Here is a 12,643-nt window from a genome sequence, read left to right on the forward strand (position 1 = left end):
CAAATGTTTTGTATGAATGAAGTGCAGTCTTCTACCAAGACTCGAATGTTTTGTATGAATGAAGTGCAGTCTTCTACCAAGACTCGAATGTTTTGTATAAATGAAGTATTTTTCCTTTGTGTAGACTAGTACTAAAAGTGCTTAGTCTAACTCATCGTTTATGTGAATGTGTCACAGAATAAAGTAGACAGGAAAAATATGATATGGTAAGTGTTGTCACTGGGTACTAGGACCAACACTACATCGCATGAAACGAAAGATAGACCCGGAGGAACATCCGAAGAGTGTCCCCTCATCCTCTGTAGCAGCAGCAGGATGGAAGGAGGGTTAGTCCCTGCATCGATCTCTTGACGTAGATCGTCAACTTAATGATCCTCCGAAGATTCACATCTCGTCCACTGTTGCAACAGTGGGCGGAGGGATAGTAAGTCCCGTTACTGACCACAAATCAAGTGACTACCTTAGACATCCGTAGACGCCATCTCTCACTGGCGCTAATCAGTGAGATTCGGAATGGTAAGTCCCACTGAAAACATCCCCTCGAACGGGAATAGGAAAGACAATTTATACAGTAAATACTAATAAATCATCCTCTTGGATCTAAGTTCAAGTATTCCAAGGTAAGTAAGTACAAAACAATGTACTTATTAACAAGTGTCCCTGTCTAGAATTCATGTAAGTGTGTTCATGTAACAGGTAAGTATATGTAAACATATTCATGTATCATAGAATCCTAAGTAAGTGTAATCATGTATCATGTAAGGCATTAGTATAGACTCATAAATGAACTGACTCTTCTTTGATATCTTCTGACTATCCCTATGATAGTTAACTGGAAAGTATGTTGTTGTTCATGTAGGTTTATGCAAGGTATCTAGGAGCTTTGAACAATAATATAAAGTGACTTGAAGTCATTATACAATTCAAAACTAATACTTCTGTTGTCTAAGTATTTTAAGATAGAAAACCATTTCACGTGACTTCTTTTGAAATACGTGAAATCTACTGAGTGAAAACATAGTTATAAAATACATGAAACTGATTTAATAACATGTTTGTTTCTACTTGTATCCCCCCCCCCCCCCCATTAAAGCATTTAAAATCCTTTAAAAACATTGATTACGGGGTATGAACTCACCTGTAGTTGGTGATTGTAATGAACTGAACGGTATCGGATTGCTAGGTGTCAAGCGAGGACTTGTGCACACACTACGATCCTAATGAACAAATAATCACACATATATGCACTCAATTAGGCACCAAAGACTAATTGATAATGTTTAAGACATCTTAGATATAGATAACACTTTATGTAAGTGTTTTAAGCCGTAAGGACTTCATCTAAGCTATTGTGGGACAGGGTACTTGAGTTTAGGGTTTCCAAAGGACCCCATATGAGAGTTTACTCTCCATATACCATCACACATGGAGTTTACGGTTGTAAACTCTTGAGTTTACGGCCGTAAACTCCCAAACATGTGTGTTTGGTGTGTTTTGAAGTCCAATATGCTTTCTAGATTTATTCTAACCTAGTGGCTATGTTCTTGGAAGGGTTTAAGACCTAGATGTACTCCAAATAGGAGTTTACGGCCTAAAGGACATTTCCCCTTGGAGTTTACGGCCGTAAACTCCCTTGGGGTGATTCCTTGGTTGTTTTCAAGCCACTTGCACTAGTGGGACGTGTTCTAGACTTTTAATCCTAGCATATGAAGGCATTAGGCACCACTTAGTGCCCTTTATAGGAGTTTACGGCCAAAGAGCCATGTATTGGCCATAAACTCACTTGTTTAAGTGCTTTTGGTGTGGTTTGGTCCTTCCATTTAGTGGGTACAATTCCTTGTAAAGGGCTAGGGCTTTAGGTGCAATGAAAACACCCTTTATGTCCATTTATATGGAGTTTACGGCCTAGGAGAGTTCTGGGCTGTAAACTCACTTTCTTTTGTGTCATTTGAAGTGTTTAAGACCTTAAGCTACTTGGGGAATTAATCTAGATGCAAGCCTTAAAGTCCTTTAGTCCAAAAACCACCATTTAGCCCTTTGAAATGGAGTTTGCGGCCTAAGAGAGTTCTGGGCCGTAAACTCCCAATCTTGGGTGGTTTTGTGTGTGATTTCTTGTCCCTAATGTGTTTACCTAATGTCCTAAGGCCTTATTCTAGCATCAATGTCCGATTTGGCTTTGTTTCGGGAGTTTACCGCGCAAGAACACCTTGGGGAGTAAACTCCTAGATCTCATGATTTAGCCCACTAAATCATGTTATATGCATCTAGTATGTAATTTAACACTACTAGAAAGACTTACTCACAATCTGGGATAAAAACCCGAAGATCTGTCAGAGAGAAAATGGCTTTTCTCTAGCTGGAATTGTGAATAATGAATTAAATAAATTCAGAAAACTATTTATAGTCGTGAAATATTTTGACAGAAAATATTTTTATTCCTGAACTTAGGCTGTAACATTATGAAACTTGAAATGTCCAAATTTCACAAATTCAGGAGCATCCACTCTCTTGATATCTCCTAAAGTGTAAACCCTAAGGTACACTAACTTGTTCGGAAAAGTCTGAAAATCACTGAAATTGGACTGACTTCTATTGAATAGATATTGTTCGTACAAATGGAAATTTCGGGTTGTCACATCATCCCCACGTTAGAAGGAATTTTGTCCCGAAATTAGAATGTAAGCAAATAAGAAATTACAAATAACTAAGCAAAAAGGTGAGGGTATTTCAGTTTCATCTGATCCTGACGTTCCCAAGTGAATTCCGGTCCACGCTTTGCGTTCCAGCGCACCTTCACTATCGGGATACGGCTCTGCTTTGTTCGCTTGACCTCTCGGTCCATGATTTCTACTGGTTCATCCACGAAGTTGAGGCTCTCGTTGATCTCGATCTCGTCGAGTGGAATAACAAGAGTCTCGTCAGATAGGCACTTTTTCAAGTTTGACACGTGGAAGGTAGGAAGTACGTTACTGAGTTCTTTCGGTAGATTGAGCTTGTAAGCCACAGGGCCGATTCTCGCGAGAATCTCGAAAGGCCCTATGTATCTTGGATTGAGCTTCCCACACTTTCCAAAGCGTATCAAGCCCTTCCAGGGTGAGACTTTCAGTAGGACTCGGTCGCCCACCTGGAACTCCAATGGTTTCCTACGCTTGTCGGCGTAGCTTTTCTGTCGGTCTCTAGAGGCTTTTAATCGTTCACAAATTTGAACGATCTTCTCTGTCGTTTCCCGAATGATCTCCGGACCCGTGAGAGTGCTTTCGGGAACTCGTCTCTTAGCTAACTGGGTATCTCCCACTTCAGCCCAGCACAGAGGGGATCTGCACTTCCGGCCATAGAGGGCCTCGAATGGAGCTGCCTTGATGCTCGTGTGATAACTATTGTTGTAGGAGAATTCAACAAGGGGTAAATGAGTATCCCAAGCTTTTCCAAAGTCAATCACACAGGCACACAACATATCTTCTAGGGTTTGGATAGTTCTCTCACTTTGCCCGTCGGTCTGTGGATGGTAGGCTGTACTCATGTCCAGCCTAGTTCGTAGGGAACTTTGTAATGACTGCCAGAACCTCGAAGTGAATCTACTATCTCGGTCTGAGATGATAGATAAAGGAACACCGTGCAGTCTTACAATCTCCCTAATGTAAGTTCTGGTAAGTTTCTCCATCTTGTCTGTTTCCTTGATCGGTAGGAAGTGTGCAGACTTGGTCAGTCTATCGACGATGACCCATATGGAATCAAGTCCACCCGGAAACTTGGTTATGAAGTCCATAGTGATCCGCTCCCACTTCCATTCTGGTATCTCCAGTTGTTGTAGAAGACCGGAGGGTTTCTGGTATTCGACCTTGACCTTTGCGCAAGTAAGGCATTACTCACGAAAGTAGCAATATCTGCTTTCATGTTAGGCCACCAGTATAGCTTTTTAAGATCTAGATACATCTTATCTGAACCCGGGTGGACAGAATAACGAGTGTTGTGAGCTTCCGTCATGACCAAGTCTCTGAAGCCACCGTGTTTCGGTGTCCAGATTCGATCCATGAGGTATAAGGCTCCGCCACCCTTGGCTTCCAAGTTCTTATCCATCCCTCTAAGGGATTCACCCGCCACATTTTCAGGTTTCAAAGCGTCGAGCTGAGCCTCCTTTATTTGTGTGGACAAGTGCGAATGGATGGTTAGAGTCAAAGATTTGACTCTACGAGCAGTATATTCTTTCCGACTTAGGGCGTCGGCTACCACATTGGCTTTACCCGGATGATAACGAATTTCGCATTCGTAATCACTAAGTAGCTCGACCCACCGTCGTTGTCTCATGTTGAGCACTTTCTGGTCGAAGATGTGTTGTAGACTCTTATGGTCTGTAAAGATCGTGCTTTTGGTACCGTATAGGTAATGTCGCCAGATCTTCAGAGCAAACACAACTGCTCCTAGCTCGAGATCGTGGGTTGTGTAGTTAACCTCATGTGTCTTTAGCTGTCTCGAGGCATAGGCGATGACTTTACCTCGCTGTATCAGAACACATCCGAGTCCTTGATTGGATGCATCGCAATAGACAATGAAGTCTTCTATTCCTTCGGGAAAGGATAGTATCGGGGCGGTGCACAAGGCTCGTTTGAGCGTTTGGAACGCTCTTTCCTGTTTCTCCTCCCAGTCGAAGGCCACGCCTTTCTGGGTCAGGGTTGTAAGAGGTTTCGCTATGCTGGAGAAGTTCTGAATGAATCTACGATAGTAGCCAGCTAGACCTAGAAATTGACGAATTTCAGTAGGTGTCTTTGGTGCTGACCAGTTCTCGATGGCCTTAGTTTTGGAAGGGTCCACGTGTATACCTTCTTCGCTAACCACATGGCCCAAAAATTCGACTCGCCGAATCCAAAATTCGCACTTCGAGAATTTTGCGTATAGCTTCTCCGCACGCAATGTTTCTAAGATTTTTCGGAGATGTTGACCATGCTCCTCCTTACTTCGAGAGTAGATTAGTATGTCATCAATGAAGACGATGACGAATTGATCCAAGTAAGGACTACACACCCTATTCATCAGATCCATGAATACAGTGGGCGCGTTAGTTAATCCGAATGGCATCACTACAAATTCGTAGTTCCCATAACGAGTTCGGAAGGCTGTCTTGGGAACATCTTACTCTAACACTCGTAGTTGGTGGTATCCGGATCGCAGATCTATCTTCGAGAAGTAGTTGGCTCCTTGAAGTTGATCAAATAAATCGTCAATGCGGGGCAAGGGATAACGATTTTTAATGGTAAGTTTATTGAGTTCTCTATAGTCGATGCACATGCGAAACGATCCATCTTTCTTCTTGACGAACAAGACCGGTGCTCCCCATGGTGAGAAGCTTGGTCGAATGAATCCCTTCTTGAGAAGTTCGTTAAGTTGACTGGAAAGTTCCTGCATTTCAGCCGGTGCAAGACGATAAGGAGATTTGGTTACGGGGGTAGCCCCTAACACTAAGTCGATTCTGAACTCGACTTGGCGTTGTGGTGGTAAACCGGGAAGTTCTTCTGGGAATATGTCGGGAAAGTCGCGTACTTCCGGGATTTTCTGGATGTCTTTCTGTTCTTGGCTGGTATCGACGACGTGTGCGAGAAATGCGTGGTACTCCTTCCGCAAACACTTTTGTGCTTGAATGCACGAAATGATGCGAAGGCTAGTACTAGGTTTGTCGCCGTAGATAATTAAAGTTTCGTTGTTAGGAAGGTTAAGACGAACTGCTTTTTCGAAGCACATAATGTCGGCTCGCAGAAGACTCAACCAATCCATACCGATGATAACGTCGAAACATTTAATGGTAACCGGCATAAGATCTATCTATAAAGTATGGCTATCTAAAGTTAAAGTACAACCTATGTATACGCAGTTTGTACTCTCTGTTTTCCCATTAGCCATTTCTACTATGAATGAACTATCTAATGCACATGGTTTTTGTTTAAGCAGGTGTGCAAATTTGTGACTTACAAAACTTTTCTCGGCTCCACTATCGAAAAGTATGCAAGCATAAGAGTTATCAAGGAGGAACGTACCAGTAACTATCGTTGGATCAGCTACTGCTTCCTCGTGGCCTAGAGCCATAACTCTTCCCACTCCTCCAGCCATCCCTGCTTTAGGGCAGTTCCTTTTGTAATGGCCCACTTCGCCACATCCGTAGCAAGCTTGGCCCATACCGGCGTTAGGAACTTGAGCAGCTTGAGCTGTTGGAATTTTGCAGAAGCGGACTGTGTGTCCCCTCTTGTTGCAGTTAGAGCAATGCATCTCCCTGCAAGGCTTGAGGTGATGGAAGTTGCACTTGGTGCACTTCGGGAGGGTTCCAGCATATGCCCTTGCTGGTAAGAGGTTGGCAGGGGCAACAGGAGTAACTGTGGCAGCATTGATCGCCACATATTGTTGTTTCTTGGAGGACCCTTACGGAGCCCCTCCTTTCCTCTTATTCCACCCCTTCTTGTGGTAGTCGGGGTTGGTCTTTTGTGGTACAGGGGTAGGAATGGTTATGTTCTGAGGTTTCCGGTGATCGATAAGAGATAGTGCCAGTTGCTTGGCACTATCAAAAGTAATAGGCCTGGAAGCGATCACACTTGACTGGATCTGGGGTGACAGTCCCCAGATATACCTCTCGATCTTTTTGCTCTGGAGAGCAACCATGTCGGGGCATAAGTTTTCCAAATCACAAAACCTATTTGTGTAGGTAGTGATGTCGGATCCAACCATTTAAAGACCCCAGAATTCCTGCTCGAGTTTTTGTACTTCGCCTCGAGGGCAGTATTCTTTCATGAGCATCTCTTTCAATTTCTCCCAGCAAATGGAATATGCCACCACCAGAGTTAGATAGTTAACATGGCTATTCCACCATGTTAGTGCTCGGTCAGAGAAGGTACAAGCTGCGAACTTGACCTTGCTGCCTTCTTGGCATGAGCAGATCTCGAAGACAGATTCCATCTTTTCGATCCATTGTGTCAACACCATAACACCCCCAGTCCCATTGAAGCTGCGGGGTTTGGCGTTAGTAAAATCCTTGTAGGTGCATTCCCTAGGGTGTCCATGGCTTTCGCCGTGGTTTGAGGGTGGTCCACCTATTCCTGATCCACTAGGGGCAGGAGCGTTGATTGCTGACACAGCAGCGACAACTGCTGCTATGAAAGCTGCCTGGAACATAGTGGCATCAAAAGGATTTGGTGGTTGGAGAGGTACAGGTGGTGGTGGAGGTGGTGGTATTGGTGCTTCGTTGTTTGGATTCCTCCTAGGATTCCTGCGTGGTGGCATCTTTAACTATACGTTTAAAAGATGACCACATGGATTAGAATAAATGATAGATGAATGTGTCTCATGGACTAAATCGCCATAGCCCAACAACAGAAAGAATAGCATGACTAAATGAAGAAGATAGCAGTTGGATAATAATTCCCATAAGATTAGATATCTATCAACAAAACTGGAATTACAGATGTAACAAGTTCGGGAAAAATGGCCTAGAAGTAGGCCTTACATCAACCAAGATGGAAAATTTTGACAGACTTTAGATTAAACAAAGACCTAACAGTTCTAAGATTTATATAGACAGGAAAATAGACCATAGTTTTACATAAACTAGGTTATATCCAAAAGATGAGATAACGACATTCTATCGGCGACGAGAACTACTAGCATGAGTCCTTGATTCCGACAGTAGATGTTCGATGTCCCTTATACGCCTGTCCGACCTTGCTTGTTGAGCTCAGAGTTCTCTAACTTCAGCTCGGGTTTCAACAAGTTCCCTTTGCAGATTTGCATTACGGACTAGAGTCCTTTCATGAGCAGACTCTAGCTGGCGAATGTGGACAGTGTTAACACCTGAGTTGGCGTCAACTTCCAAGACTTGATTGACAGTAGCTTGGGCTATTATCGAGTTCCTAAACATCCTACGCACCATGATTGGTAGGACTCTATCGGCAGAACCTCCTTTTGTGAGGTTGTAGAAACTTCGGTCTCCGTTGTAGGGAATGGGCTGACCCTGCTCATGACTCCATGTTATCAAGTTAGTGGCCCACAGGGGTGTGGGTCCTTGAAACACAGGGCGAGGGTTCAGGTTTGGGTTTTGAGCAGCCGGGGGTAGGTTATTGACTTCTGGCTCCGAGTCGGAACCATCGGAAAAGCCCTCAGCATGGTGATCATCCAAAGGGATTGGGTGATCATCTTCTGGCTCTGCCTCTAGCCAACCCGCATTGCCTTGGTTCGGAAAGTACGGATCGCCGTGGGGAAATCCAACCATCTTAATCTACGCGAGAAAAGGGATATAAGAGATAGCTAAAATAGACGAACTAACTAAGATAATTACAGTAAGATCAAATACCCATATCGTATTTCTTTGTGGTTGTGTTGGTAAGTATTTAGACTTGTTGCCACATCACAACCATTCTTGGGCATATGCTAATCACTCCTTGGACCAGCATAGTTGATCAGGCTATGCCATTCCCAAGACTGACTATATATCCCCAGGCTTACTTGTGATATCCAACAATCGTAATACTTTTGTTCTTGTCGTTGTGACACTGATTTTAGTATGAATGCAGGCACGTATACTTTGTTAAATATTTTATTATTTAAAAGTATAACTCTTAGACAGAGTGTTTTAATCCCATGTATTTATAGTTAGTATATCTTTTATGGGTTGATATACTATATTCACTATAAACAATGCTCTGATACCAATCTGTCACACCCCAAAACCACGAACGGCGGAAACGTTCAGGGGTGTAGGACGTCATGTACAGTAGCACAACAGTGTAATATAATAAACAAGCAACAACATCATCCATTGCATTATAAGTAAAGTTTTATACATGTGTGTTCTTTCATTGTAGTAAGACACCAAAAATATACAATCAAAATAAAAGACGAGACTTGTCTGCTGCGTCTTCTCAAAGCCTGTCCTCCGTACCTGTCTACTGGCGACCTGAGAATACAAGTTATTTTGAAAGAGAGTATCAGCTTTAGAGCTGGTGAGTTCATAAGTATATAAGTGTCATTGCTTTGTTTATGAAAACCTGCTATGAATGCCATGAAAAACCTTTAAGTGAAAATGTTGAGGTAAGTATGAAATCCCTAGAAAAACCCTTATTTTCTATAAGTATGAAGTGTAGTCTTCTACCAAGACTCGAATGTTTTGTATGAATGAAGTGCAGTCTTCTACCAAGACTCGAATGTTTTGTATAAATGAAGTGCAGTCTTCTACCAAGACTCGAATGTTTGTGTAAATGAAGTGCAGTCTTCTACCAAGACTCAAATGTTTTGTATGAATGAAGTGCAGTCTTCTACCAAGACTCGAATGTTTTGTATGAATGAAGTGCAGTCTTCTACCAAGACTCGAATGTTTTGTATAAATGAAGTATTTTTCCTTTGTGTAGACTAGTACTAAAAGTGCTTAGTCTAACTCATCGTTTATGTGAATGTGTCACAGAATAAAGTAGACAGGAAAAATATGATATGGTAAGTGTTGTCACTGGGTACTAGGACCAACACTACATCGCATGAAACGAAAGATAGACCCGGAGGAACATCCGAAGAGTGTCCCCTCATCCTCTGTAGCAGCAGTAGGATGGAAGGAGGGTTAGTCCCTGCATCGATCTCTTGACGTAGATCGTCAACTTAATGATCCTCCGAAGATTCACATCTCGTCCACTGTTGCAACAGTGGGCGGAGGGATAGTAAGTCCCGTTACTGACCACAAATCAAGTGACTACCTTAGACATCCGTAGACGCCATCTCTCACTGGCGCTAATCAGTGAGATTCGGAATGGTAAGTCCCACTGAAAACATCCCCTCGAACGGGAATAGGAAAGACAATTTATACAGTAAATACTAATAAATCATCCTCTTGGATCTAAGTTCAAGTATTCCAAGGTAAGTAAGTACAAAACAATGTACTTATTAACAAGTGTCCCTGTCTAGAATTCATGTAAGTGTGTTCATGTAACAGGTAAGTATATGTAAACATATTCATGTATCATAGAATCCTAAGTAAGTGTAATCATGTATCATGTAAGGCATTAGTATAGACTCATAAATGAACTGACTCTTCTTTGATATCTTCTGACTATCCCTATGATAGTTAACTGGAAAGTATGTTGTTGTTCATGTAGGTTTATGCAAGGTATCTAGGAGCTTTGAACAATAATATAAAGTGACTTGAAGTCATTATACAATTCAAAACTAATACTTCTGTTGTCTAAGTATTTTAAGATAGAAAACCATTTCACGTGACTTCTTTTGAAATACGTGAAATCTACTGAGTGAAAACATAGTTATAAAATACATGAAACTGATTTAATAACATGTTTGTTTCTACTTGTATTTCCCCCCATTAAAGCATTTAAAATCTTTTAAAAACATTTATTACGAGGTATGAACTCACCTGTAGTTGGTGATTGGAATGAACTGAACGGTATCGGATTGCTAGGTGTCAAGAGAGGACTTGTGCACACACTACGATCCTAATGAACATATAATCACACATATATGCACTCAATTAGGCACCAAAGACTAATTGATAATGTTTAAGACATCTTAGATATAGATAACACTTTATGTAAGTGTTTTAAGCCGTAAGGACTTCATCTAAGCTATTGTGGGACAGGGTACTTGAGTTTAGGGTTTCCAAAGGACCCCATATGAGAGTTTACTCTCCATATACCATCACACATGGAGTTTACGGTTGTAAACTCTTGAGTTTACGGCCATAAACTCCCAAACATGTGTGTTTGGTGTGTTTTGAAGTCCAATATGCTTTCTAGATTTATTCTAACCTAGTAGCTATGTTCTTGGAAGGGTTTAAGACCTAGAAGTACTCCAAATAGGAGTTTACGGCCTAAAGGACATTTCCCCTTGGAGTTTACAGTTGTAAACTCCCTTGGGGTGATTCCTTGGTTGTTTTCAAGCCACTTGCACTAGTGGGATGTGTTCTAGACTTTTAATCCTAGCATATGAAGGCATTAGGCACCACTTAGTGCCCATTATAGGAGTTTACGGCCAAAGAGCCATGTCTTGGCCGTAAACTCACTTGTTTAAGTGATTTTGGTTTGGTTTGGTCCTTCCATTTAGTGGGTACAATTCCTTGTAAAGGGTAGGGCTTTAGGTACAATGAAAACACCCTTTATGTCCATTTATATGGAGTTTACGGCCTAGGAGAGTTCTGGGCCTTAAAATCACTTTCTTTTGTGTCATTTGAAGTGTTTAAGACCTTAAGCTACTTGGGGAATTAATCTAGATGCAAGCCTTAAAGTCCTTTAGTCCAAAAACCACCATTTAGCCCTTTGAAATGGAGTTTGCGGCCTAAGAGAGTTCTGGGCCGTAAACTCCCAATCTTGGGTGGTTTTGTGTATGATTTCTTGTCCCTATTGTGTTTACCTAATGTCCTAAGGCCTTATTCTAGCATCAATGTTCGATTTGGCTTTGTTTCGGGAGTTTACCGCCCAAGAACACCTTGGGGAGTAAACTCCTAGATCTCATGATTTAGCCCACTAAATCATGTTATATGCATCTAGTATGTAATCTAACACTACTAGAAAGAGTTACTCACAATCTGGGATAAAAACCTGAAGATCTGTCAGAGAGAAAATGGCTTTTCTCTAGCTGGAATTGTGAATAATGAATTAAATAAATTCAGAAAACTATTTATAGTCCTGAAATATTTTGACAGAAAATATTTTTATTCCTGAACTTAGGCTGTAACATTATGAAACTTGAAATGTCCAAATTTCACAAACTCAGGAGCATCCACTCTCCTGATATCTCCTAAAGTGTAAACCCTAAGGTACACTAACTTGTTCGGAAAAGTCTGAAAATCACTGAAATTGGACTGACTTCTATTGAATAGATATTGTTCGTACAAATGGAAATTTCGGGTTGTCACAATCTCTAACAGTATAGGATCGACGACAAGGATTCCCATATTGTACACTCAAGATTATGAGGTCTGGATGCATCACTTCGAAGACTACATGATCGGTTCAGAAGACAATGGATACTTGATCTGGGAGGCGATTATTGTAGGTCCATTCTCTCACTCAATCACTTCAAGAATATAAAATCAAAAGGAGTACAAACAACTCGTTATTGATGTGAAAGAGATACCCCAAGATGACAAAGAAAAGTTTCAGTGCAACATCAAAGCTTTAAGGATGATTAGGTTTGCTTTGCAATCGGACACGTTTCGGTTCGTAAGTTCATGCACTACAGTGAAGGAAATATGGGACAGGTTGAAGGAATTGTATTCTACGGATGAAGATCTTGAGCATTCGATCCAAACTTTATTCCTCTCAGAATTTGGTGACTTCAAGCAGAATCCTGAAGAGAAGATTATTCAAGCCTTCAATCACTTTAATCATCTCCTTAGTAACATGATAAAGCATGGGATAGAAAGGAAAGTCATTAAACAAAAGGTCACATTCATGAATGGCCTATGACCCGAATGGATGGCTGTGGTATCTACTGTAAAGGCACACAAACAATTCAAGGCTTATTCTCTAGAAAAATTGGTGGGGATATTAAAGTCACATGAGAGTGTAGTGACTAAAGAAACCAATGTGGTTTCTAGCATGGGGTCTTTGGCTCTAATCTCCAAAGGAAAGAATGTTGTTGAAGAAGAAGAAGAAGAAGAAGATTTAGATCT

The sequence above is a fragment of the Lactuca saligna genome, chromosome 1 (genome assembly GCF_052625555.1).
Source record: "Lactuca saligna cultivar CGN05327 chromosome 1, ASM5262555v1, whole genome shotgun sequence".
In the NCBI taxonomy this organism is placed as follows: domain Eukaryota; kingdom Viridiplantae; phylum Streptophyta; class Magnoliopsida; order Asterales; family Asteraceae; genus Lactuca; species Lactuca saligna.